The sequence below is a fragment of the Podarcis bocagei genome (assembly GCF_964188305.1).
Source record: "Podarcis bocagei genome assembly, chromosome: 13".
NCBI lineage: Eukaryota > Metazoa > Chordata > Lepidosauria > Squamata > Lacertidae > Podarcis > Podarcis bocagei.
In genome coordinates this window covers 48,556,007-48,581,544 of record NC_138138.1, presented here as the reverse complement: position 1 = coordinate 48,581,544, position 25,538 = coordinate 48,556,007, and the positions used below count along the sequence as shown (strand labels likewise).

The 25,538-nt window shown below is 38.4% G+C and overlaps 1 long non-coding RNA gene across 1 annotated transcript; it reads right to left on the bottom strand.

Annotated features, from left to right (window-relative positions):
* Positions 1-19,631: 19,631 nt before the first annotated feature.
* LOC308571629 lies at positions 19,632-23,551 on the bottom strand. Its single transcript, XR_014001558.1, has 4 exons — positions 23,464-23,551; positions 22,294-22,520; positions 20,096-20,222; positions 19,632-19,994 (listed from the first exon to the last, which is right to left on the bottom strand). It is a non-coding gene; the product is annotated as an uncharacterized lncRNA (long non-coding RNA).
* Between the last annotated feature and the right edge of the window lie 1,987 nt (positions 23,552-25,538).

The window sequence follows — 25,538 nt, the reverse complement described above, 5'->3', positions numbered from 1 at the left end:
TTAATCTCATTTTATCCCCTGCTCACATTGGTTTATTTACAAATAATCGTTTTCTGAGATAGGTGAAGGAACAATTAAACTATGGGGAAATCATAGGTGTTTTTTTCCCTTTACCTATTTTTTAAAAAACATTCTTGATAGACTTAAAGATAATCAGAAGTGAAAACCAACATTGGCGTTTGTGGGTGGGAGAGATATGGTCCAGCAGGATTGAAGTCTCATGCAGCAGGTGATGTGTGGGGAATTCAATCCTGCTATCTGGAGAGCAGTTTCTAGCAGAATTGGCTACTGCAATCAAATAAAGCAGGATTGGACAGTCAGTGTAGCAGCTGATATCTAGGGATTCAATTATGATTCTTGCATGGTTTTGGCCCTACTGGAGATCCATAGCATAGTTGAGGTAAGTAGGAGTGAACTCCACACAAATCAGCTGCTATGCAAGGACTTCAATCCTGCTGTCTGCAGCCATTGTCTCAACCTGCTCCTACATTGACTTCATATATAAAGTCAGGTGAACAGCTGGCGAGAGTGGTTCCAGGGGAAAGGCCTCACAAGTCACATGGGGAGACCGAGGTTTCTGGCCCCTGTTCTTCTAACTGATTTGTATCTGAAAAACATGTTCATCAAGCAAAGCAGTATAATTGGAGAACAGAGGACAGTTTTCTTAATTCTTTCTCCTCATAATCTGCTCCTTGCTGTTCAGTTCAGGCCTCAGCACAATGATGTAGCACTTAGGGAAAAAGATGCATCCCAGTAGCACAGCACTGGATGTTAAGATGGAGAAGATCTCCACAGCCACCATGCCTTTCCCTTTGGCGCTCAGGTAAGTTGGGACAAAGGACAACCAAACACTGCAAAATGCCAACATACTGAAGGTGATGAACTTTGCTTCATTAAAACTATCTGGTAGCTTGCAAGCAAGGAATGCCACAATAAAGCTGCTTATGGCCAGGAGACCCATGTAGCCCAGGACACAATAGAACATGGTGACAGACCCTTCATTACACAGAACAATGATTTCTTCATTCACTGAATGCATGTCTAAATCAGGGAATGGGGGAAAGGTTGAGAGCCACACCGTGCAAAAGCCTAATTGAACAAGTGAACAGCAAACAGCAATTGAATATGACACCTTTTTCCCCATCCATTTCTTCACACTTGATCCTGGTTTTGTGGCCATGAATGCTAGAGAAACAATGGTGGTCTTGGCCAACATGCAAGAAACAGCCACTGAGAAAATTATTCCAAATGTTGGTTGTCGGAGAAGGCAAGACACATTCCCAGGTTGGCCGATGAATAACAAAGAGGAGAGGAAGCAGAGCAGGAGGGAGACCAGGAGAATGTAAGTGAGGTCCCGGTTGTTGGCTTTGACAATGGGGGTATCTTTATGCTTAATGAAGGTAGCAAACACCAAGGTTGTGATGAAAGAAAAAGAAGCCGTAGCTGAGGCTAAGCCTTTGCCTAAAGGGTCTTCATAAGACAGAAAATGCATGATTTTGGGGTTGCATTGACTTCTGTTCTTGCTTGGATACTGATCTTCTGGACATTGGAAACAGTCTTCCATATCTGAAGAGTGGGGTAGTGTGGGGGAGTTCAAACTTAGTGGCAATTCATTGAATACAGCAAATTATTTTTACTCCTTGTTATGTCAAGGTGACATGACCTACCAGTTTGGTTTGAAATCTTCCCATCTGGACATGGAGCACAATCATAGCAGCAAAAGTTTTCACCCTCCTTCCTTTCCTTTTGATTTCCAAGGTGGCAACATTCATTACATACAGAAAGGGGAACAACCTGTCCACATACATGTTTTTTGTTAAAGAGTTAGTTATATTGAAAAAATATATTTCTCATTTACTGATAAAGTATCCTAACAATGGAGACAGCCTTTCAGCACATTCAAATGAAGCGAAATTATCTATAATGTATAGATGCAGGATGTTTGTTCCAGTGTAACTTGTTTGATTTTTAGTAATAAGTATCTGTTTCCCCTCTCCCATTGGTTTATGTGAAATTGTAATTATCGTGGCAGATCTCATAGACGTGCCTGTAGGTAAGTTGCCTGAAAATGTTCAGAAATATACATGCAGGAATGAGAAAATCATGATGGTCATAATAAATATTGAAGCTTTTGTTCTTATCGTGATTGTAATCAAGGTGACCTTAAATGTCAGAGGATGTTACTATGATCTGAAAGGCCTTGGATAGCCAATATTTTCCTAGAAATCACCCCTCATTCATTCCCGATTCTACTTTATTCATCCTGGCATGACTGTACCAGTAGTAGAATTGCCATCATGTCCCTAATGAACTTCCAGAACATAGAGTTGTTCTTGTTTGATTCCATTGGGCTTGTTAATGTGTTTTGATTTCATAGTATAAACTTATTATTTTTGTATGATATCTTTGTAAACCACTTAGCTGCTCTCTGGAATTTCAGGCAGTGTTTCCCCCCAGTCATTCCTGGAGATGCTGAAAACTGAAAACTGGACCCTTTTCAAGGAAAACATATGCTCTACAATTGAGCTCCAGCGCATTCACATGTAACATGCAAAGACACCAATATGAGTCATAGACTATAGAACTGTTGAATTATAAGGGAACTTAAGGGACCCTAAGGGTCATCTACTCCAACCCCCTGCAATCCAAACTAAAGCATCCATGACATATGGCCATCCAATTTCTGCTGAAGTGATATGATGGTTTAAATTTCATTGTTGAGATACTGCACTGCAAGAGGAATGGAATACGACAAAGGAGGCAGACAGGCCAGACAGCTCACTAAGGTAATGTTGGCAGGAGTAAACAATTTTTGTGTAATGGTTTGTGCCAATCCAAACATTTTCTATGGTTTATTCTAGTAGATCATGACATCAATATAATAATAATAATAATAATAATAATAATAATAATAATAATAATAATAATAATTTATTTGTACCTCACCCATCTGGCTGGGTTTCTCCAGCCACTCTGGGCGTCTTCCAACAAAGATTAAAAATACATCAAAATGTCACACATTAAAAACTTCCCTGAACAATGCTGCCTTCAGATGTATTCTAAATGTCAGGTAGTTGTTTATCTCTTTGACATCTGAAGAGATGCCTGGTTCCCTGTAGCTTTGCTTCTTGTAGTGAGGGAAGTGCCAGAAGTCCCTCGGCACTGCACCAATCAAATTGATTGATACTGGCATTATTTTAATGTTAAACAAAGCCCAGAAGTCATGACAACATGAACCAGGCAGAGGGCCTTCTTGGTAGTGGTTCCCGCCCTGTGGAACACCCTCCCACCAAATGTCAAAGGGGGAAAAAACAAATACAAAACTTTTAGGAGATATCTGAAGGCAGCCCTGTTTAGGAAGCTTTTAATATCTGAAGGACTATTGTATTTTAATATTTTGTTGGAAGCCGCCCAGAGTGACTGGGGAAACCCAGCTGGATGGTTGGGGTATAAATAATAAATTATTATTATAAAATATTATTACCCACCCACCCAGGAGTGAAGGATGTGAAAGAGCATCAGCAGGGTCCTAGAGCCCTCCCAGCTCCTTCCCATAGCTTGGCAAGTGGGAGCCCTCTCTGATTTTTGCCCAGTGAGTGAGTAACCATTTGTGCTGTCCTAAAACCACCAATAGAATTTTCTATTGAAGAAAGGAAGGGACTGGACGTAAGTTTTTGTTCCTGAACAACAATAACCTCTGTAGAGGCACCAGATTTCTGAATTAGAACGTTTTAGCAGCTGAACAGGACAAGAAACCTGAGAAATAATAAAAAGAACAAAGGACTGACTACGACATGGAAAGAACAATGGGCGGAGCGGTAAAGATCAAGGGAATTAAAGGTCTTTTTTAGATTGGACGTTTGAAGTTAAAAATCATTAAAATAAATAAACTAAAAGAAAACCGGCAAGGTGGAATTGGGGAGAAACCTGGCCATGGATTTAAGACTTCCAGGCTGACAACATACAGACTGATGGACATTGGGGAATTCAAACCGGGGAAGGGGGGGGAGATTTGGAATCCAAAGGCTGTGTAACTATTTTTTTGAATCTTTTTCTTTCTTTTATCTTCTATATCTTTATATAACTCTTGTATATCATTTTATTTTGATTGGACGTGTTTAAAAAAGGGAATTCGTGGAAGGAAACTGGGGTGGATCTTGGGGAAAAATCTTTTTTTCTTTTTCTGTTAATGATGTGGGATGGTGGTAAGATTGTATAATTCAAATTGGATAGTGGGTTAAACAAATTAAGTTTTAAACTGGGAGCGAGAGCTTGTAGAACTAAATTAATGAAAGGGGAATACAGTTGGGAGGGGGAGGGGGGAGTCCCAGAAAGTTGGTAAGGAAAGTAAGGTTTTAAGTGTACTTTATTTTTTCTTTCTCTTTGTATTTCTATATCTTTTGGAAACTTTAATAAATATGATTATAAAAAAAATAAAATAAAACCACCTCTGGTTTCTGAATGTGAAAGAAATCAATGAATTCATTCTAGAGTTTGAGGTGCTTTGCAAGACAAGTTTATGGAGAGAAAAATACGCATTCCTTCATAGTTCAACACAATGGGTTCTTCAAGATAGACCCAGAATAAATACCTCATTAAAATATCTGTGCCAGACAATTTTGTCCTCTCTAATGGTGAATGCTCTCCCTTCAGGAGCATATGGAGCAACACTTCCAACTTTTATTCTCTGAAAGGAATTGTTGGGGAAGGTGACCAGGTTCATGATGTCAAATCCACCACTTATTTCCCATTGATCATTAAAGGACATGGTTTCTCCAGCTGAATTGTTAAATGAGATGCCTTGAAGAAACTGGTGGAGCTATTTCAGCAATAAAGGGAGAGGGATAAAAATAGAATAACAACAAGCTAAAGTTTACAGAATGACAATCCTTTAAAGTTTCAGTCTTAGAAAGGAAATGGAAGCCCAATTTTTGAAATGAGAAAGATGTTAATTATCTTTATTATTTATCCAAGCAGAACAAAAATTAATGTATTCTCAACCTGTACCAAACTGTTCACTGAACTACGAAGCATTTGTTGGGGAAACATTACCTGCCAAGGCTGCAGAGACTGAAGTTTGACACTGTTACCAACCAACTTTGGCTTATATTTGGATCTAGCCAAGTCCATGGTATGCAAAGCATGGGCCAAAGCATAAACAGCATTATAGATACTGTAGCTGTGTCCAGTCATGTGCATTTCAAAAAGACCTGCAGGGAGACTCTCCAGCTTCTCCACTCCAATACAAGTGTCATCATCCATCACAGGCATACCTGGATCTGGAAAGGAACAATCAAATGCTTGCTCCCAGAAATTTTTGAGAAAACCATCTCTTTCAGTCCTGGTAGGGTTTATATTCTGAAGAAATTCCCTGAAACCTGGAACCTCTTTTGTGTGAATAGCAAATAAAATGGCACCCTGGAACATCTGGAAATCCCATCCTTTTGCAGCACCTGTTAATATAAAATCTGTCTGGGTTGTCACAATCCACACCTTTCCAAATAATATGTTTTCTGTATTTCCTGGATCTTCTGAACATATAAAAATTCTAAGCCGTAAAATTATTGAAGATTCTCCGTACAAGATGATTGTACCAGCTTTACGATCTTGGGAAGATATATCAATTGCACTGGAATGGTAAAACTGATTTATGAATTCCTCCATATGAGCTCCTTTTGAGATTCTTTTGATGAAGGCTGAACAGATTCCATGTCTCAAAAACAATGACTCCAGTATTTTTAGGAATTGTTCTCCACTGTTATCATCCACAACAAAGAGCCCAACCCAGCTCCACATAAAATGCTGAAGTAACGATATAATCCCCATATACTGAAGGTCTTCGTTTGGGACCATTTGGTAAAAAGGGGAAACTTCTATTATTTTGGTCTCATCTATGGTAAATGAGCCATATGAAAGCTGTAAGAAAACATACAGATACTGCAAAAATAAGTTAGTAGTATAATGTTTTCATTAGGGTCTTTTCTGGTGTTTTATTATATTTGAAATACAAGCGTCACTAGTTCTTTCTTCTGAACCATCACATTATTCCAAGTTGTAAATACAGAATAATATGATATTACCACCAGCACGCATGTACATATCCTACCTGTGGTATCTTATACAGAGCTAAGACATCCATCAGATGGAAAGAAGAGTCAGAGCCCAGTCCTCCAATGACGGCTAGGAGGTTTTTCTCTGTGGCACATTTGTAGTTTGGGAGAAACCTGTGCGACTTGAAGATCAGATCCAGTGTGGAGCGATAGGTCATCCTTGCATCATAATAGGTGTCACAGATGTGGAAACCAAGTGTCACATTAGGTAGTATTTTGGGATTCTTGTTGAGCTCATTTATGGCAAACACCAGGGCCAGAACATGCTGGTAGAACTTGGTAATGACTCTGCCAGTAATATTACTTTCATTAATTCAGAAGATGAGTCTACAATGCAGGAGTAGTTTATGCTACAAACCTCGTAGTTCCTGTATCTAACTGAATAGAGTTGATTTACAGTTAAGGGATATCTATCCTGCTAGAACTTGCTCACCACACTGAGAATAGAATTATTTTTCTAATTCAGAAGTTGTTCCTACAATGTATGAAACTGTTACTCTATAATCGCTTTAATCTACATGAGCAACTGAATCTTACAGGAATGGGAGTATCGTTTCCAATTGCTCTCAATTCCCTACAGCCAACTGTTACGATTATCACCTATCAGCCTTTATTTATATTTTGTTACATATAACATGTGAATTTGTCATCTATAATGCCTAGTGCATTAAGAAACCTTGTGATCTCTCATATTATTATATAAGAAAATACTTCACCTCTATCTCATTGCACAAGGAATATACATAAAGATGATTTCTTTGACTGTTTTTATATTTCCCCATTCACAAATCTTTATAGCTTTGGATACTACCACATATTTCTTCCACATTTACAAAATGCATGCAATTTAACAGTTTTGACTAAGACGATCCTTACTGTGGAATATCAAAGAGATTCTGGGAAGGATGTTCCTTGAACAGAATTTCATGGAAGAAGTAAATGATCTGAGAAGTAATCTCACCAATGACGAGACCCCCTGGCTGGTACCATTCATGTGGTATAGGCAGGGGATCACCTGTGTGACATTTCATGGAACCTACTTTGGACACAGTAGAAGGCAGAAGAAGAAGAAGCAAAGTTTTTCCTAACATGCTTTCCTCAAAGCTTCTTTCTAAATATAAACTGCCCTGCACCTATTTGCTTACATCAAGCTTATAAAAGGCAATGGGAGGAAAGTGTCAGAGATGTCCTTGCTTGCCTCTTGCATTTAATCCCAACTTCCCATGGCACAGGTGTTCATTTATCATCACTTTCAGACTTGCTTACTGACTGTTTTCTCCTACCCTTTTGAAAGTCTCTGGAGCTTTGACTACCTGAGGAAATTATGGTGCTATGGATAACTTTGTGTGTGAGGGGGGGGAATTACTTCTCTGTGTTTTGATACTATTTGACCCTTCTGGTAGGCAACATGTTGGTTCTTGTCTTCCATTTGTGAGCACAAGTCCTCTCTGGTCTCCAAACAGATGTGATATGGGACCTTGACTCCAGATTCGCATGATCAAAAATATCATGCCTGACTGAACAAGTAGTTTTACATATTAATTCAAAAGTGTAATTTATACCTCATCTATGGCTAATTATTGCATTTAAAACTTTCTGTATGTATACTTTTTCTTGATACTGTACTGAAAACAGCATATTTTTGTGTTTTAACTGTAAGTGGATTGATGTTCTTTAGTCAATATACAATAAAGTAGTATTTTTTAAAATAAAAAAAATGTTATGGGATGCCACATGATTCATTTATCTCTGCAGCACTGATGGAGGGGAAATGGAGTTTTTCTATATATGCATTCCCACCTCTGCCCCAACTGAGGTAGATACGTAGCTACGTGAATGCACTCCAATCTTAAGTTTTAATGTTGTAAATTTCTTTTTATGTTGTGATACGATCTCCGCTTGGGGAATAAAGACATGTGGACACAGTATGTAAGGTTAATGGGTAAGGAAAAGGCCACAACTTTATTGATTGCAGCATGTGAGAAGGTATTGGCTTAGGCATTGGACCATGGAACATTAGACTCCACCCACTTGGAGAGGGGTGAGCCCAAAGGGGGTTTATTCACCAGAAGGTGGAGCCTGTTGATGCTAATACAACTATAGGCTCTCTCCTGATGTCACCGAGGGTTGTGCCATGGCCCCCCGCCACACGGGCATCAGACAGGATCTACGACCACCGGATTCCTTTAGCGGAATACCCAAAATTGTCAGGGAAGGCGATGGCCACACCTTGCCCCCCGAAACACCAACAACACATTCCAATGCCTAACCGTCAAATATCATGAAAGTTGTGACGGTTGCTATGAGGTAGGCGAAAAAAACCAAGAGGCCGGGCCAATTTAGCCAATTGGAAAAAACTCCTACCAGGCCCCCTGGTTAAACAGGGTGACCAACCAGAGGTCCATAGCAAAGTCTCAGGAAAAGCTAATCTAAAGGGAGTGCAGGGTGGGTGACTCAAAGAAAATGTGTGTGCAATGGCGGGGATGGCTGGCGCAGCCGCATTTGAATGGCAAGCCACGCCCCCGCCAAACTTCCCTATTGGGTGCCCAAGCAGGGAGGGGCGTGGTGCGCCAGCCCTGGAGTTGAAGCAGGGGGCGGAGCGCCCCCTGCATGACGCGGGAATCGTCTCCCGCTCACAACCCCTCCCCTCCAGAAGGAGGAGAGGCTTTGTAAACTGCTACAGGTTACATTGTATGGTTTTAGATGAACGTTTCCTTTTATGCCCTGTTGTCTGTTGCAAAGGCCTTTGGTCTATATACAATAAAATTGATTGATTCATTAAAATGATGACTGTGCGGGTGGGAGTTAATATCCAAAAGAATAAAACTTTGGTTGTAGACATATATGCACCAAATAAAGAGAAATCTATATTTTATGAAGGACTTATGGACAGGTTGCTGGACTTTTCATATGAAAATTGCTGCCTTATGGGAGACTGGAATGGAGTGGTTTCTCCAATACAGAACAGAGCTTTAGGGTAAAATATTAAAGTTTCTCCGGGTAAACTATCAAAGATTTTCTTTGAAATGATGGATAATATGGACATTGTTGACATACAGAGATATAAAAATGGAGATGCAAAACAATTTACATATCTCATTGAGAACCCAGCTCTTTTTCTCTCTCTCTCCCTTTTTCTGTGAAAACATTTTTCTTTGGTTTTACAAATACAGTTATAAAAATCCAAATATATATCCATATACAAAGATTGCTCTGAATCTCGTGACTTCCCCCCACCTCCTCCATGGGGTCCCATTTTCAACATTTACAACTGCATATTCTTTCATACTCTAACTTTCATACTCTAACTTATTATATCAATCCATATTGTCCATGGTATTTGTTACACTACAAGTGAAATTGAAATCCTGCCATTCTTTCCATCTGATTACAATGGTGTCCTAAATAAATTATAAATATTTCCCATTCTTTAATACAGTTTTTGTTCTCTTGGTTTTTGAGTTTTCCAGTCAGTTTTGCCATTTCAGCATAGTCCATCAGCTTGGTTTGCCATTCCTATCTGGTAGGGAACTTCTCTTCTATCCATCCCAGGGCTAGTTACATACTGAGATGCATAAAGTAGACATCTTACCAAAGCTTTTCTCAGATCACAGTTCAGTCATTATGACACTCATAAGTTTTATTAGATGGAGGTTTAATGAATTGTTACAACAAGAGAAGGTTGAACAAGATTGCAAACAAAGGTTAAAATAATTCTCTGAGAATAAGTTTAATAAAGACATAGGGATACAGACAGTTTAGGATGCAAGTCAAGCTTACATAAGAAGTTATTCCATAAAAAGAAAAGAAAGAGACAAGAGAAACTACAAAAAGTTACTGTGCGGTTAGATGAAAAGAAAAAGAACGGGAACAATTTCCAATTAAAAGAAATATAACTTAGCAAATTAAAATGTTGCAGAGACAGTTATCTATGCTAACAATGCAGGAGAGAGAAATAAAACTGAATATGCCAATGTTCTTCTAACTGATATGTACATGAAATAGTTGTCCATCATGCAAATTAGCATAACTGTGGAAATGAAGACAAATTCCTCAATGCTGTCTCTTCATTATCTGCTCCCTGCTGTTCAATTCAGGCCTCAGCAAAATGATGTAGCACTTAGGGAAAAAGATGCATCCCAGTAGCACAGCACTGGATGCCAAGATGGAGAAGATCTCCACAGCCACCATTCCTTTCCCTCTGGTGCTCAGGTAAGTTGGAACAAAGGACAACCAAACACTGCAAAATGCTAACATGCTGAATGTAATGAACTTTGCTTCATTAAAACTGTCAGGTAACTTGCGGGCCAGGAAGGCCACAATGAAGCTGCTGATGGCAAGGAGACCCATGTAGCCCAGGACACAATAGAACATGGTGACAGACCCTTCATTACACTGTACAATGACTTCTTCATTCACTGAATGCATGTCTAAATCAGGGAATGGGGGAAAGGTTGAGAGCCACACTGTGCAAAAGCCCAATTGAACAAGTGAACAGTAAACAGCAATTGAATAGGATACTTTCTTCCCCACCCATTTTTTCACTCTTGATCCTGGTTTTGTGGCCATGAATGCTAGAGAAACAATGCTGGTCTTGGCCAACATGCAAGAAACAGCTACCGAGAAAATGATTCCAAATGTTGGTTGTCGGAGAAAGCAGGTCACTTTCCCAGGTTGGCCGATGAATAGCAAAGAGGAGAGGAAACAGAGCAGGAGGGAGACCAGGAGGATGTAGGTGAGGTCCCGGTTGTTGGCTTTGACAATGGGGGTATCTTTATGCTTAATGAAGGTAGCAAACACTAAGATTGTGATGAAAGAAAAAGAAGCCGTAACTGAAGCTAAGCCTTTCCCTAAAGGGTCTTCATAAGACAGAAAATGCATGATTTTGGGGTTGCATTGATTTCTATTCTTGCTTGGATACTGATCATCTTGGCATTTGAAACAGTCTTCCATATCTGAAAAATGGGTTAGGGTGGGGGAGTTACAACTTACTGACCATTCATTGAATACAGAATATATTTTTTTTACCTTTTGTTTTGGCAAGATGACATAACCTACCCGTTTGGTTTGAAATCTTCCCATCTGGACATGGAGCACAATCATAGCAGCAAAATTTTTCGCCCTCTTTCCTTTTCTTCTGATGACCAGGATGGCAACATTCATTACACACAGAAAGGGGAACCACCTGTCCATATAAATTTTTGTTTTTTAAAAGAATTAGTTATATTGAAAAAAAATATTTCTCATTTACTGATGAAGTATCATAACAATAGAGACAGCCGTGCAGCACATTCAAATGAAACACAATAATCTATGATATGATCTATGATTTTTTATTTTATTTTAAATAATTTGTTATATTGAAAAGATATATTTCTCATTTACTGATGAAGTATCATAGCAATTGAGGTAGCCTTGCAGCACATTCAAATGAAACAAAATAATCTATGTTATATAGGTGCAGGATGTTTGTGCCCATGTAACTTGTTTGATTTATGGTATACTTATAAAAGGAATAAGAAGATGGAGACTTAATGGATCTCTGTTAAATGATTAGGAAGTAGTTCTAAGGAGCCAAGAAGACGTTAGATGAATTTTTTGAATTTAATAACAATCAAGGTACCGATATCAAAATGATTTGGGACACCTGCAAGGCAGTGATTAGGGGTTACTTTATATAGCAAAATTCTTTTCAAAGAAAATAAAAAAGCAGAATTATTAGAGGAAAAGAAAGAAAGAAAAGGAACTTATTAAAAAAAAAAACCCTGAGCAATGAGATAATAAAACAAGAAATAAAATTACTACAATCAGACTACTCATCTATGTTAGAACAAGAAATTGAATGGAACCTGAAAATCTTGAAACACAGCAATTTTGAATTTGCCAATAAACTGGATAGGTTTCTTGCTTGGGAACTTTAAAAAAGGCGGAGTGAAAAATTAATTAACAGATTTAGAATTGGGGACAGAGTGACAGATGACCCAAAAATGATTATACAAAATTTTGTGAAATACTACAAAGAGCTATATAAAAAGGAATTAGAAAACCCAGAAGAAATAGAACAATATTTAAATCAACATAAAATTCCCAGCACCACACAAGATAAAGACGTTAAACACCCCTGTTTCAATGATGGAAATTCAAAACCGGGGAAAATGCCAGGTCCAAATGGAATCCCAGTGGAGTATTACAAAAAATAGAAGAGACATTGGCAACAGCCTGATGAAAAGAAGTAATGAATGATATTTGTAACAGAGGGAAGGTATCAGAATCATGGACTGAAGCCTATGTCACACTGCTGCCAAAACAGGGAAGTGATCTAGAATTAGCGTCTAATTATAGACCAATATCTCTGTTGAATTGCAATTACAAACATTTCACTGGTATTCTAGCAGATAGGTTAAAACATGTTTAAAAAGAAATAATACACCCAAACCAAGCTGGATTCCTACCAGGAAGGCAAATTTAAAACAACACCAGTAATATTGTCAATATATTGGAATATCTAGGATTTAAGAATGAAAAACAGGCAGCTGTGATGCTAATAGATGCAAAGAAGGCAATAGACAATGGTTCCTGGTGTTTTATGAAAAGGCAAATTAAATTAATGGAATTTGGAGAAAGGTTCAAAAGGGGAATAGAGGCAATTTATCATCACCCAAGGGCAAGGCTGGTAATAAATGATGATGTCATGGAAAAGATCAAGATTATGAAAGGGACTTGGCAAGGATGTCCTCTGTCACCCCTCTTATTCATATTAGTGTTGGAAACTCTAATGAAAACTTTGGGGAAAAAGGAAAGAATAAAAGGAGTTGTGATAGGAGAAAAAGCATATAAAGTAAGAGCCTATGCAGACGACTAGATAGTAACAACAGAAGATCCCAAAGAAAGTATCCCATTAGCTATAGAATTGATTAATGAATATGGTAAACTAGCAGGATTTAAAATAAACTACAAAAAAAACCACAACTTGTTGGTTAAAAACATGAGAGCTGAGGAGTAGAAGGATCTACAGGAAATTACGGGTTTGGAGATCAAGAACAAAGCAAAATATTTGGGAATCTGGATATCTACAAAATGTATTAATAATTACACCAAAACCTGGAATGAGATAAACAAAAATTTAGAAATTTGGAATACTTCATCTCTCCGTCTGGGGCAGAATCTCAGCAGTTAAAATGAATATTTCACCTAAAATGATCTTCCTATTCCAGACCACCCCTATTTTAGGGGTAATGGAATATTTTCAAAATTGTAGGAAAGACATCACTAGATTCATTTAGAATGGGAAAAAGCCGAGAATTAAAGATCAGTTACATATAGACCAGAGGGAGAGAGGAGGGTTCACTCTTCCCGATTTGGAATTATATCATGTAGCTGCCGGGTTGGTGTGGATTAAAGACTGGATCATATTAAAACATACGGACATGCTGGATCTGGAGGGTTTCAATAACTGCTTTGGTTGGCACGTGTATCTGGTGTATGAGAAGGTGAAGGCACACAAGGGGTTTTTGAACCACATAATAAGAAAATCACTTTATAAAATATGGGCCAAATATAAAGCATTATTAGAACCTAAGATTCCCCAGTCAATGTCACCCACAGAAGCCCTGGTGGTAAAAAAGAAGAACACGAAAGGAGACTGGGCGACATACAGGATGTTGTTAGAAAAAAAACAATAATAAATTCAACTTAAAGAAATTCGAAGAAATTAGGATATACCTGATGGACTGGTTGCAATATTATCAAATAAATGAGAGATTAAGTTTGGATAGAAAGAAGGGATTTGAGAATGAAACACCTAAATTTGAAAAAGAATTAATACAAGCAAAAACACTCCTTACGTCATAGTTCAATACAATGGGTTCTCCAAAATAAACGTAGAATCAATACCTCATTAAAATATTTGTGCCACACAATTTTATCCTCACTAATGGTAAACACTTTCCTATCAGCAACATATGGAGCAACACTTCCAACTTCTATTCTCTGAAAGGAATTGTTGGAGAAGGTGACCAGGTTCATGATATCAAATCCAGCACTCATTTCCCAATGATCATTAAAGGACATAGTTTCTCTAGCAGAGTTGTTAAAAGAGATGTCATGAAGAAACACGTGGAGCTATTTGAAAAGAGGGAAAGAAATCAAACCAGAATAACAGCATGCTGAGGATTTCAGAATGGCCGTCCTTTCAAGTTTCATTCATAGAAAGGAAATGTAAACCACATTTTCAAAACAAGAACATGTATAATATTCTCATTATTTATCCAAGCAGAACAAAAATTAATGTATTCTCAACCTGTACCAAACTGTTCACTGAACTACAAAGCATTTGTTGGGGAAACATTACCTGCCAAGGCTGCAGAGACTGAAGTTCGACACTGTTACCAACTACCTTTGGTTTATATTTGGATCTAGCCAAGTCCATGGCATGCAAAGCATGGGCCAAAGCATAAACAGCATTATAGATACTGTAGCTATGTCCAGTCATGTGCATTTCAAAAAGACCTGCAGGGAGACTCTCCAGCTTCTCCACTCCAATACAAGTGTCATCATCCATCACAGGCATACCTGGATCTGGAAATAAACAATCATATGCTTGCTCCCAGAAATTTTGGAGGAAACCATCTCTTTCCGTCCTAGTAGGGATTATATTCTGAAGAAATTTCCTGAAACCTGGAACCTCTTTTGTGTGATTAGCAAATAAAATGGCACCCTGGAACATCTGAAAATCCCATCCTCTTAAAGAACCGGCTAATATAAAATCTGTCTGGGTTGTCACAATCCACACCTTTCCAAATAATGGGTTTTCTGTATTTCCTGAATATTCTGAATGTATAAAAACTCTCAGCCGCAAAATGATTAAAGATTCTCCATACATGATAATTGTACCAGCTTTTTGATCTTGGAAGGATACATCAACTGGACTTTCATTAAAAAATTGATTTATGAAATCCTCCATATGAGCTTCTTGTGGGATTCTTTTGGTGAAGGCTGAACAGATTCCATGTCTGGAAAACAATGGCTCCAGTATTTTTAGGAATTGCTCTCCACTGTTATCATCCACAACAAAGAGCCCAACCCATGTCCACCTAAAATGCTGAAGTAACCATATAATCCCAATATACTGAAGGTTTTCGTTTGGGACCATCTGGTAAAAGGGAGCAACTTTCATTATTTTGGTCTCATCTATGGTAAATGAGCCATATGTAAGCTGTAAGAAATCATAAAGATTCAGTGGCACCTCAGGTTAGGTACTTAATTCGTTCCGGAGGTCCGTTCTTAACCTGAAACTTTTCTTAACCTGAAGCACCACTTTAGCTAATGGGGCCTCCTGCTACCGCCACGGTGCCAGAACACAATTTATGTTCTGATCCTGAAGTTCTTTCTCATCACTAGTTCTTTCTTCTGAACCATAACATTCTTCCAAGTTGTAAATACAGAAAAATATGACATTACCACCAGCCCCCATGTACATATCCTACCTGTGGTATCTTATATAGAGCTAAGATATCCATCAAATGGAAAGAAGTGTCAGAGCCTAGTCCTCCAATGACGGCTAGGAGGTTTTTCTCTGTGGCACATTTGTAGTTTGGGAGAAACCTATGCGACTTGAAGATCAGATCCAGTGTGGTGCGATAGGTCATTCTTGCATCATAATAGGTGTCACAGATGTGGAAACCAAGTGTCACGTTAGGTAGTATTTTGGGATTCTTGTTGAGCTCATTTATGGCAAACACCAGGGCCAGAACATGCTGGTAGAACTTGGTAATGACTCTGCCAATAATATTACTTTCATTAATTCAGAAGATGAGTCTACAATGCAGGAATAGTTTATGCTACAAACCTCGTAGTTCCTGTATCTAACTGAACTTAGTTTATTTACAGCAAAAGCTAAGGGAAATCCATCCTGCTAGAATTTGCTCACTACACTGAGAATAGAATTATTTTTCTAATTCAGAATATGTACCTACAATGTGTGAAGCCGTTGCTCTATAATCCCACTAATCTAAATTAGCAATTGAATTTTTACAGGAGTGGAAATATCTTTTCCAATTGCTCCTGCTTCCCTACAGCCAATTGTTACGATTTCCCCAGCCAAAGTTTATTTATATTGTGTTACATATAACATAACTTAACAGATTTGGCTAACACGATCCTTACTGTGGAATGTCAAAGAGATTCTGGGAAGGATGTTCCTTGAACAGAATTTCATGGAAGAAATAAATGATCTGAGAAGTAATCCCACCAATGACAAGACCCCCTGGCTGGTACCATTCATGTGGTATAGGCAGGGGATCACCTGTGTGACATTTCATGGGACCTACTTTGGACACAGTAGAAGACAGAAGAAGAAGCAACATTGTTTTTCCTAACATGCTTTCCTCAAAGCTTCTCTCTAACTATAAGCTGCCCAGCACCTATTCCTTAGAACTAGCTTTAACAAGGCAGTAGTATAAAAGTGTCATAGATGTCCTTGCTTGCCTCTTGCATTTAATCCCAACTTCCCATGGCACACATGTTCATTTATAATAACTTTCAGACTTGCTTGCTGACAGTTTTCATCTACCCTTTTGAAATTCTCTGGAGCTTTGACCACATGTGCAAATGACAGTGCTGTGGAGAACTGTGTGTGGGGAAATGACTCTCTCAGTGTTTTGATACTAATTGACCCTTCTGGTAGGGAACATGTTGGATCTTGTCTTTCATTTGTGAGCAGAAATCTTCTCTGGTCCCTAAGCAGATTAGATACTGAACAAGAAGTTTTTCATATTAATCAGAAGTGCAATTTACACCTCATCTATGGCTAAATATTAAATTTAATCATTTCTGTATGTATGATTTCCCTGGATATTGTACTGAAATAAGCATATATTTGTGTTTTAACTGTATGTGAATTGATGTTCTTTAGTCTCTATATAATAAAGTAGGTAAAGGTAAAGGGACCCCTAACCATATAGTAAAGTAGTATTCTTTAAAATCCAAAATGTTATTGGCCTGTGAGTAATTTATCTCTGTCTATTTAGGCATTCCCTCTTTTGCCCCAAACTGATTTTTTTCTATAGGACTGAGGTAGATATGCAGCCGTATGAATGCACTCCGATCTTAAGTTTTAATGCTGTAACTTTCTTTTTATGTTGTAACCTTTTACATGTTACGTTGTATGATTTTAGATGAAAGTTTCCTTTTATTACATGCTGTCTGATGTAGAGGCCTTTGGCATATATACAATTAAACTGATTGACTGATTAAAATGGTGAATGTTGGGGTGGGAGTTAATATCCAAGGGAATAAAACTTTGGTTGTAGACATATATGCACCAAATGAAGAGAAATCTATATTTTATGAAGGACTTATGGAATGGTTGATGGACTTTTCATATGAAAATTGATGCCTTATGGGAAACTGGAATGGAGTCTCCCCAATACAGGACAGTTACAGATAGGTAGCCGTGTTGGTCTGCCATAGTCAAAATAAAAAAATTCCTTCCAGTAGCACCTTAAAGACCAACTAAGTTAGTTCTTGGTATGAGCTTTCGTGTGCATGCACACTTCTTCAAATACACTGAAACAGAAGTTGCCAGATCTGCACACGAAAGCTCATACCAAGAACTAACTTAGTTGGTCTTTAAGGTGTTACTGGAAGGAATTTTTTTATTTCAATACAGGACAGACTTTCCGGAAAAGTCTCCTCCTCTTCTGGATCTGATCATCCTGTGATTGCATTCCCCAATCTTCCGATTCGAACCAGCCCCTAACACATTATATGTTCAACTTCTGAGGCGTGTTTGAAAACTAAACTAAACATTTAGTTCTGGGTTTACGGCATTTGAAAACTGAAATGTTCATCAACAGATATGTTCGAAAACGGAGGTACTACTGTATTTTGCAAGCAATTTTTGGTAACATAATGAATCTTGTTTTAGTACCAAGTTTGAAACACAACAGGTCTTTTCATGAGACATGTTGCAGGTGTTTGATGAGGTGTTTGGTTTGTTTCTGTGCCACATAGGCAATTACCTATATTCTGCATTTTAAAAAGTCCCCCCCCTCTTTTTTAAGGGAGCAAGGGTTGTCTGACCTTAAATAGAGAACTGCAAAAGATGTTAATGGAGAATCAGTACCATATTTGGTATAACAGGTATAGGAATCCTGGACAGTTAAGTTCAATTGAATTTGACTATTGGGTGTGGCCCTCATCTCCACTTTCAGGTCAAGGGAGCCAACGTTTGTTCACAGACAGCTTTCCAGATCATGTGACTTGCCTGAGTAAACCACTTCTGGTGCAACGGAACACTGTGATGGAAGCGAGAGTGCACAGAAACACTGTTTACCTTTCTGTCATAGCGGTACTTACTTATCTACTGATGCAGGGATGTTGGGGCAAAGCCATGGGAGCTCACCCCATCACACACATACCCTATTTTTTCTGAAATCATTTTTATTTGATATTACAAATGTAAATTAACTACAAAAGAAAAAAGGTATCCATAAAATGAGATTTCTCTGAATCTCAGGACTTCCCCCCATACCCTGATGGGTCCTATTGTGAACATTTCCAACTGCATATTATTCTATAGTCTATGTTTTGTATCTATCCATATTGTCCATAGTATTTCTTACATTACGCATGAGATTAAAATCCTGCTAATGTTTTTATCTTCTTAGAGTTGTCTCCTAAATAAGTTATGAACTTTCCCCATTATTTCTTGATTTTCTTGTCTTCTTTGTCTATGCATTTTCCAGTCAGTTTTGCCATTTCAGTGTAGTCTTACAGCTTAGCTTGCCATTCCTCTCTAGTAGGTAAACCACATACCCTCTGGAGCTTTATGATCGCAAAGTCAACATATTAGTTGTGCAACATTAAAAAACCCAGAAAATAATTGTTCTTGCATTTGAAACCAAAAAAGTCATCCCATATGGTGCCAAAATACTTGACCATCAAGCAAAGCAGTACTATTGGAGAAAAGAGTACGAATTCCTCAATGTTGTCTCCTCATTATCTGCTCCCTGCTGTTCAGTTCAGGCCTCAGCAAAATGATGTAGCACTTAGGGAAAAACATGCATCCCAGCAACACAGCACTGGATGTCAAGATGGAGAAGATCTCCACAGCCACCATGCCTTTCCCTCTGGTGCTCAGGTAAGTTGGAACAAAGGACAACCAAACACTGCAAAATGCTAACATGCTGAAAGTGATGAACTTTGCTTCATTAAAACTGTCAGGTAACTTGCGGGCCAGGAAGGCCACAATGAAGCTGCTGATAGCCAGGAGACCCATGTAGCCCAGGACACAATAGAACATGGTGACAGACCCTTCATTACACTGTACAATGATTTCTTCATTCACTGAATGCATGTCTAAATCAGGGAATGGGGGAAAGGTTGAAAGCCACACCGTGCAAAAGCCCAATTGAACAAGTGAACAACAAACAGCAATTGAATAAGATACTTTCTTCCCCATCCATTTCTTCACTCTTAATCCTGGTTTCGTGGCCATGAATGCTAGAGAAACAATGGTGGTCTTGGCCAACATGCAAGAAACAGCCACTGAGAAAATGATTCCAAATGTTGGTTGTCGGAGAAGGCAGGTCACTTTCCCAGGTTGGCCGATGAATAACAAAGAGGAGAGGAAGCAGAGCAGGAGGGAGACCAGGAGAATGTAGGTGAGGTCCCGGTTGTTGGCTTTGACAATGGGGGTATCTTTATGCTTAATGAAGGTAGCAAATACTAAGGTTGTGATGAAAGAAAAAGAAGCCGTAACTGAAGCTAAGCCTTTTCCTACAGGTTCTTCATAAGACAAAAAATTTATGATTTTGGGGTTGCATTGACTTCTGTTCTTGCTTGGATACTGATCTTCTGGGCATTTGAAACAGTCTTCCATATCTGTAAAACGGGTTGAGGTGGCATAATTCCAAATTAGTGACAATTCATTGGATATAGCAAAATATTTTCACCCTTTGTTATGGCAAGATGACATGACCTACCAGTTTGGTTTGAAATCTTCCCATCTGGACATGGAGCACAATCATAGCAGCAAAATTTTTCACCCTCCTTCCTTTTCTTCTCATGACCAGGGTGGCAATATTCATTACAGACAGAAAGGGGAACAACCTGTCCATATACATTTTTGTTTTTGTTTTTTAAAAAGAATTAGTTATATTGAAAAAAAATATTTCTCAGTTACTGATGAAGCATCATAACAATAGAGAAAGCACATTCAAATGAAATGAAATAATCAATGATATCTAGATGCAGGATCTTTGTACCAGAGTAACATGTTTTATTTACAGTAATAAGTATTCTGTTTCCTCTCTCCCGTTTGTTTATGTGAAGTTGTAATTATCATGGCTGATCTCATAGACGTGCCTGTAGGTAAGTTGCCTGAAAATGATCAGAAGAATATATGCAGGAATGACAAAATCATGATGAATGTAATACATATTGAAGCTTTTGTTCTTATTATGATTGTCATCAAGGTGACCTTAAAGGTCAGAGGATGTTACTATGATCTGGCAGAGCATGAATAGCCAATATTTCCGTAAAAATTCCCCCCGTTCATTCCTAATTCTACTTTATTCTAGCCTGCCATGACTGAGTGCGTCTTTAATAGTAGAACTTGCAACACAAAGAGTTGTTCTTGTTTGATTCCAGTGGTCTTGCTAATGTGGTTTGATTTTATAGTATGCACTGATTATTGTTCTATGATATCTTGTAAACCACTTAGAGACTATAGTAGTTAAGTGGAATATGAATTGTTTTTTAAAGAGCAGAAACAAAGAAGACCTCACACTGGTGTCAGTAACTCAGACCATTGAGACTGTAATGTTGAAACTTAGCACCAGTAATTCCCTAGAATTTCAGGCAGGGTTTTTCCTCAGTCATTCCTGGAAATGCTAAAGACTAAACATGGGACCCTTTGCATGGAAAACATACGCTGTACAATTGTACATACGCTGTACATGCAAAGACACTGTGACGAATCATATATTGTTGAATTGGAAAGGACCCTAAGAGACCAAATGGGTCATCTAGTACAATCCGATTTCTGCTGAAGTGATATGGTGGTGTATATTTCATTGTTGAGATACTGCATTACAAGAGCAAAGAAATGGGACAAAGGAGGCAGACAGGCAAGACAGCTCACAAAGATAATGTTGTCAGCAAGACACAATCTTTGTGTAATGGTGTGTGCCAATCCGAACATTTTATATGGTTTATTATGGTAGATCATGACATCCATGTAGTTGGCATAATGTGATGTACAGAAAGACACCCTTTGTGAAAGGTATTGATAATGTCATTAGTCTTAATGTCAAATGGAGTCCAGAAGACATGGCAGCATAATACCCACCCACCCAAGAGTGAAGGAGGGGAAAGAGTATCAACAGGGTCATTGATCCCTCCCAGCTCCTTCCCAAGCTGGGCAAGTGCTAATTAGCGTTTGGGGTGGACGCTGAAGATTCTTTGCCCCTTCCAGATCTCTCACACCTCCTTCCCATAGCTGGGCAAGTGCTTACTGGGAGTCTCCTCTGCTTTGTGCCCAGTGTGAGAGGGACTGTTTGTGCTGCCCTGAAACCTCCTCTGGTTTCTGAATGTGAAAGGAAAAAAATGAATTCACTCTAGAGTTTCAGGTGCCATTGCAACATCAAGTAATGGAGAAAATATACTCCTTATATCTTAGTTCAATACAATGGGCTCTCCAAGATAGACCCAGAATCAATACCTCATTAAAATATCTGTGCCATACAATTTTATTCTCACTAATGGTAATTCCTTTCCTATCAGCAACATGTGGAGCAACACTTCCAACTTTTATTCTCTGAAAGGAATTGTTGGGGAAGGTGATCAAGTTCATGATGTCAAATCCACCGCTTATTTCCCACTGATCATTAAAGGAAATGGTTTCTCCAGCCGAATTGTTAAATGAGATGCCTTGAAGAAAGTGGTGGAGCTATTTCAAAAGTAAAAGGAAAGAAATCAAGGCAAAATAGCAGCATGCTGAAGATTTCAGAATGCCATTCATTGCAAGTTTCAGTTTTGGAAGGAAATGTAAGCCCAATTTTTGAAATGAGAAAGATATTGAATATCTTCCTTATTTATTCCAGGAGAACAAAAAATAAGGTATACTGACCATGTAGCCATCAGTCATTGAAATAAGAAGAGTTTGTTGAGAAGAAATTACCTGCCAAGGCTGCAGAGACTGAAGTTTGACACTGTTACCAATTGCCTTTGATTTATGTTTGGATCCAGCCAAGACCATGGCATGCAAAGCATGGGCCAAAGCATAAACAGCATTATAGATACTGTAGCTGTGTCCAGTCATGTGCATTTCAAAAAGACCTGCAGGGAGACTCTCCAGCCTCTCCTCTCCAGTACATGTGTCATCATCCATCACAGGCATAACTGGATCTGGAAAGGAACAATCAAATGCTTGCTCCCAGAAATTTTGGAGGAAACCATCTCTTTCCGTCCTGGCAGGTTTTATATTCTGAAGAAATTCCCTGAAACCTGGAACCTCTTTTGTGTGAATAGCAAATGAAATGGTACCCTGGAACATCTGGAAATCCCATCCTCTTGTACCACCTGTTAGTATAAAATCTGTTTGGGTTGTCACAATCCACACCTTTCCAAATAATGGGTTTTTTGTATTTCCTGAATCTTGTGAATGCATAAAAGTTCTCAGCCGTAAAATTCTTAAAGATTCTCCATACATGATAACTGTACTAGCTTTACAATCTGGGAAAGATATATGAATTTCACTGGAATCATAAAACTGATTTATTAAATCCTCCATAAGATTTCCTTTGGGGATTCTTTTGGTGAAGGCTGAACAGATTCCATGCCTGAAAATCAATGGCTCCAGTATTTTTAGGAATTGCTCTCCACTGTTATCATCCACAACAAAGAGCCCAACCCAGGTCCACCTAAAATGCTGAAGTAACCATATAATTCCCATATACTGAAGGTTTTCGTTTGGGACCATGCGGTAAACGGAGGGAACTTCCACTATTTTGGTCTCATCTATGGTAAATGAGCCATATGTAAGCTGTAAGAAAACACAGATAAGAGGTAAATATTTAGAGGTACTCTAAATATTTCAGAGGTCAGTTAGGAGTACTCTAAATATTTCAGAAGGCACTTATTAGGAACTTCTGCATGACAAAATATATTTTTCAAAAGAATTTTTGACTTTTTCTGGCTGAAATTTCTCAAGTTATGGAAACGTTCATTATATATGAAAATACAAATATACGCTATATCCTCAAGTCTTTCTTCTTAACCATCACATTATTACAAGTTGTAAAATCAGAAAAGATATAATATTACCACCAGCAGCCCTACACATATCTACCTGTGGTATCTTATATAGACCTAAGATATCCATCAAATGAAATGAAGTGTCAGAGCTAAGTCCTCCAATGACAGCTAATAGGTTTTTCTCTGAGGCACATTTGTAGTTGGGGAGAAACCTATGTGACTTGAAGATCTGATCCAGTGCAGTGCGAAAGGTCATCCTTGCATCATAATAGGTGTCAGAGATGTGGAAACCAAGTGTCACATTAGGTAGTATTTTGGGATTCTTGTTGATTTCATTTACGGCAAACACCAAGGCTCGTACATGCTGGTAGAACTTGGTAACAACACTGTCAGTAGTATTACTCTCATTAATTCAGAAGAAGAGTCGGAAATGCACGAATTCTTATGCTACAAACCTAGTCATACCTGTGTGTAACTGAGTTGAGTTTATTTACAGCAAAAGCCAAGGGATATACATATTGCCAGAACTTGGTCACTATCCTGACAATAGACATTTTTTTTCTAATTCCAATGATGTATCTACAATTCATGAAACTGTTATGCTGTAATCCCACTAATCTACATGAGCACTCGAATCTCACAGGAATGGGAATATATTTTACATTTGCTCCTGATTCCCCACAGCCAACTATCACTCTTCTTGCCAGCCAAACCTTTGCCTGTGCTTTCTCATATATAACATATGCATTTTAAAAAAATCTGTAATGCATAGTGCCTTGTCATGTCCTGAGAAAAATATATCAAGATATTTAATCTCTCTTTCCAGTGCACAAGGAATAAACATAGAGGTTACTTCTTAACGTTTTATAACTCCCCATTAAAAAATATTTACAGCAAACATATTTTCTCTAAATACATGCAATTTAAACGGTTCAGATAAGAGGATGCTTACTGTGGGATGTCAAAGAGGTTCTGAGTAGGATGTTCCTTGAACCAAACTTCATGGAAAAAGTAAAAGAACAGAGAAGTAATCTCACCAATGAGGAGACCACCTGGCTGGTACCATTCATGTGGTATAGGCAGGGGATCACCTGTGAGACATTTCAGGGGACCTACTTTGGGCACAATGGAAGACAAAAGAAGAAGAAGCAATGTTTTTCCTAACATGCTTTCCTCAAAGCTTCTTTCTACATATAAGTTGCCCTGCACCTATTTCCTTACATAGAGCTTATAAAAGGCAACAGAGAAAAAATGTCAGAGACAGCGTTGCTTGCCTCTTGCATTTAATCCGAATTTCCCATAGCACACGTGTTCATTTATAATCTCTTTCAGACTTGCTTACTGACTGTTTTCTTCTACCCTTTTGAAAGTCTCTGGAGCTTTGACCACCTGAGCAAATGATAGTGCTGTAGGTAATTGTGTGTTTATGAGGGGAAATTAACATTTTATACCCCTTTTTTGGCATCAAGCAGAACTAAGAAATCAAAGGGAAAGGCTGTGTTGAGAATGTCTGTAGTATTTTATGCAAAACACCAGAATACACAACTTTGATATAATTTATTATAAATATACAGTGGTGCCTCGGGTTAAGAACTTAATTCGTTTTGGAGGTTCTTTCTTAACCTGAAGCACCACTTCAGCTAATGGTGCCTCCCGCTGCTGCCACCGCACGGTTTCTGTTCTCATCCTGAAGCAAAGTTCTTAACCCAAGGTACTATTTCTGGGTTAGCAGAGTCTGTAACATGAAGTGTTTGTAACCTGAAGCATCTGTAACCTAAAGTACCACTGTATCCTTTATTTTAGGCTTCCTTAAAATGTTGCCATTACATCATGTGATGTGACATTGGTAAAATCTCATTGCCACTTTTTTATAGAGCATGGGTAGGCAAACAAAGGTCTGGATCCGGTCCAATCACCTTCTAAATCCGGCCCACGTGTTTTTACATGAGTAGAATGTGTCATTTTATTTAAAATGCATCTCTGTGTTATTTGTGGGGCCTGCCTGGTGTTTTTACATGAGTAGAATGTGTTCTTTTATTTAAAATGCATCTCTGCGTTATTTGTGGGGCATAGGAATTTGTTCATTATTTCTTTTTCAAAATATAGTCTAGCCCCCCCACATGGTCTGAGGGACAGTGGACTAGCCCCCTGCTGAAAATGACAATCTTT